Raw genomic sequence first — 4,098 nt, forward strand, 5'->3', positions numbered from 1 at the left:
ACAGTCTGCCCCTGCTGACTTCTCAGGTCCCCAGATTCTCTGTTTCTGCCACATCAACTTTCCCTTGGGGTCTGAAGGGTTCTCGGCTTTCTCTTGCCTTCAGTCCTCCCCCAGTCTATCCCTGCAGCTCCCTGTCTGGGATTCTTCCCCTACCTCCCCTGGACAACTTTTGCTCACCCCACAGGTCTCAGTTTAGATGCCCCTCCAAAAAAAAATCTCCCTTGACAATGAGGGCTGGGTTAGAGACTCTGAGGAGATTTTTCTCACCCCAGCCTATCTCAGAGGCTCACTTGTTTGCACGTGTCTGATGGAGAACTCAGCCAGGCAGGCCCCATCATCCAAATCTGTCTCATTCATGGTGGAATCTCTGCCTGGTGTTTCATAGTGTATTTGTCGGGGCTAGAGGTCACACAGGGCTGACCTTCTACCTCACATCCCACCCCTCCCTCTTAGCCTCTCTTCATTCCTCTGAGTCTTGGGGACATTTTTTGTCACCTTTAAAGTCTCCATTCTATATAATTTTTTTAATATTAAGATAATATTAAGATATTGTATTATTAATATTAATAAATTAATAATAATATTAAGATCTGATTCATAGACCATACAATTCACCTAATTAAAGTGTACAAGTCAATGATTTTCCAGATAGTCAAGACAATTTTAGAACATTTTCATCATCCCCAAAAGAAACCTTGTGCCCTTTTCTCCCCAACCCCAGCACTAGGTAACCCCTAATCTATTTTGTTTCTATAGATTTGCCTGTTCTGGACACTGCATATAAATGTAATCACATGTATACGGTTTTTTTTTTTTTTTTAATTAAATGTTTTTATTTTGGATTGAGTGAAAGTTTACAGGGCACATCAGCTTCACATTCAACCATTCATATAGCTTGTTTCATTACATTGATTATTATCCCCTCCATATATCATCAGTTTACAGTGTTTCTCTCTATCCTATTTCGCTTTTTTTTTTTTTGGGCGGGGGAGCGGGGGAACTTGCCTTTTTGGAATTTACAGTCTTGGCTTTTAGGGAAGGTTTTTACATTTGTCTGTGGATATCCAGGGCTCATGTATGAGATTACTAACAAGCATTACTGAATAATCAGATGAGGGACAGTTTGCTATGTCTACTAGGTAGCTAGAGTCTGATCCTCAGAGCCTATGGTTTGGACGGTCAACAACGCTTGGGCCCACAGGGGCTTGGCCTCCTGACCGGGTCTGCACTGTCTGCATCTGAATCCTCTTTATTTATTGATTGTTTAAGGGACGCTGCCTGTCTTAGGTGGTCAGTGCGAATTCCTCAGTCTTACCAGTCATTGAGACTCACTGCAGCATGGCAATGGCTCTGTCGTAAGTAGACAAGGTTCCACATGATCCTTACCCGTCTCTGGCCACACGTCCAGCATAAACAGCCGCCATCCGAAGAAGGCAGGGAGGGAGGAGATCGGCTGGGTGTATATGGTCTTTTGATTGGCTTCTCTGACTTACTATAAAGTTTTTGAGGTTCCTAGGAGTCCTGGTGTGGTGCTGTGGGTTAATGCGCCAAACTGCAAAGCATTTGAAGCAAGGTTGGCGGTTCAAGCTCATCAGCTGCTCCTTGGAAACCCTAACAGGGTTGCTATGGGTCAAAATTGACTCGACGGCACTTAACAACATAGATTATAGTGTGCATCCGTACTGTATTCCTTTTTATTGCTGAATAATATTCTACAGTGGCCCAAGCAATACGCACTGGACGGTGAACAACACAAGGTCCGAGGTCTGAGCCTGCCAACCACTCCATGGGAGAAAGATGAGGCTTTAAAAAGCCTCCGAAACTCTATACAGACTATACAGACTCCCTGTGACTTGGAGCCAACTTGAAGGCAATTAACAACAGTAATATTCTGTGGTATGGATCTATCGCATTTTGTGTATCCATTCATCAGTTGATAGACATTCGGGTTGTTTTCATTCTTTGGCTATTTGAATAATGATGCTATGTACATTCAGATACATGTTTGAAAGTTTGTGTGAACACATTTCTCATTCTCTTGGATATATGAGCAATGGTGTGTGTATTCTTTTTTAAAAAAATTTTTAAGTTTTTATTGTGAATTGAATGATAATTTACATGGGAGAACATTGGTTTACAATCATCCTATTGTATTTCATTTCAATGCAATGATTACAAGCCCCTCCATGCATCATTATTCAACAGTATTTGCTTCTATTCCCTCTGGTTTTTTGTTTTGTTTTATCTTGTTTGGTGGGGAGTGATGTACACAAAATCACTCAGGAATATGTAATCATTTAAACAACCAAAGGTCACATTCTGCAAGCCTGCCTCCTGGCTGCCAGCACACAGCCTTTCTCTTTCCTCAAGTGTGGAGTCCTCAGCTGTTCTCTCTCTCTCCATGTCATCATCTCTGCCTCCATCTCTGCTGTTGCTGCTTCTCTGGATAGGGTCCCACATTCTGTTCATGACCTTAATGGTCCTAGGGTCCTCAGTTCCTGAACTGTAAGATTAACTACTCTGGTGGATGTATTCTTAAATTACAAGTAAATTTTCAGTTTGTATTTTAACAATCTGATTCAAATACTACCTGTTGGCCTTGACTCCTTTTTCCAGTTTAAACCCCATCATTGATCACATCAAGTTAATAATAGCATATTTTTAAATCAATGTCATTAATTGTACATGTAAAAACTGTGGAACTGGCAAAGGTTTTGTCGTGTACATTTTCACCACGGTAAATAAAAGGCCATATTTTTAATTATGAAAGTGATACACTAGAGATTCCAAAAATGACAAATCAGAAACAAGGAAATGTGGACCACCCGTAATCCCCACAAAGACCCCTGGTGTCATCCTGCAGATGGCCCTCTGCTCATGTTTACTTCTATTGAGTGTGATTTTGAGAGGTGGTTGTGTTCCTGGAAGCTGCAATAATTTTAGCCCTTGGCAGAAGGCAGCCTGTGCCCAGCTCCCTCTGATCTCGTGAGACTATCGATAAAGGACCATTCAGTGCAGATTAGAACTAAAACCAGCTTTGACTTCAAAGGACAAACAGCTAAGAGGAAGAGAAAGGAAGATTTTCAGCTGCCTGGGAGTGGGAGACAGAGATTTAAGGGACTGGAACTTCTTTTCCTTTAGCAATTAAAAGAAAAAACTTAAAAATACTAAAAAGAATGCAGTTAAAAATCCCAAACGAAAACCTATGGAATCATCATGTTAAGGTAGATGGATTACAGATGATTTCTTTTCTTTTGAAAAATGTTTTTAATGCTATATTGTTGTTATAACATTTTACCACTAAAAAGATTTGAAGAAGTCTTTGAGGTATTATTGATGAAAAAGAATGATTTTTAAAAACTCAACAATTCTTAACAAGAATATGACCAAAAAGGATTTTTCACTCCTTTATAGCTTCTTACAAGCACAGACTCAGTAAACAGTGGCTGAGTGAGGAAAGTTTAATAGTCTCACCCTCAAGACTAAGAGAGTTGCTTACAAGCATGTAGGAAAAAAACAGGTCACAAACAAGATGGCAGATCGGGTGGACATGCAGTAAAGAAGCTCTGTCAGCAACAACACAGAATACTGGACCAAGTAGGCTCAGGGGATGGTCCTAGAACTCTGAACAACATACAAAGGAATATTTAGAAGATTGGAAGACTTACAGCTGGGGAGTTTGTGGCAGAAACAAGAAATCCATTGCTTCCTGGTTCAGGACGCACAGCTGTTCCTGGAGCCACCATTTTGTGTGGGGCCAAGCGGGGAAAGGATCGGAGCAGCCACGGACGCCTGACAGAGCCATGGAGATAAAGGTGTGGACATTCTTTTTTTTTTTTGGTATCTGTTTGTTGGTCCCTTGCTGTCTGCGTACCTCTGTTCTGGTGACTATAGGGGTGCCTGAGCTAGTGGATACGCAGCCTCACCCTCGGAGGATCCTACTGCGCATGCGCACAGAACTCCTCAAAATTTAAAGAGACAGTTTCCACTTAAAACCAAAAGGCCACAGCCGGCCCTGAACTGTTTATAACTAGAAAAAAGGCCTGAACAGGGATTGTGGAGTGGGACAGGCAGACAAAAAAAGGAAATAGGCCAAAA

The sequence above is a fragment of the Chrysochloris asiatica genome, unplaced genomic scaffold (assembly GCF_000296735.1).
Source record: "Chrysochloris asiatica unplaced genomic scaffold, ChrAsi1.0 scaffold00128, whole genome shotgun sequence".
Lineage (NCBI taxonomy): Eukaryota > Metazoa > Chordata > Mammalia > Afrosoricida > Chrysochloridae > Chrysochloris > Chrysochloris asiatica.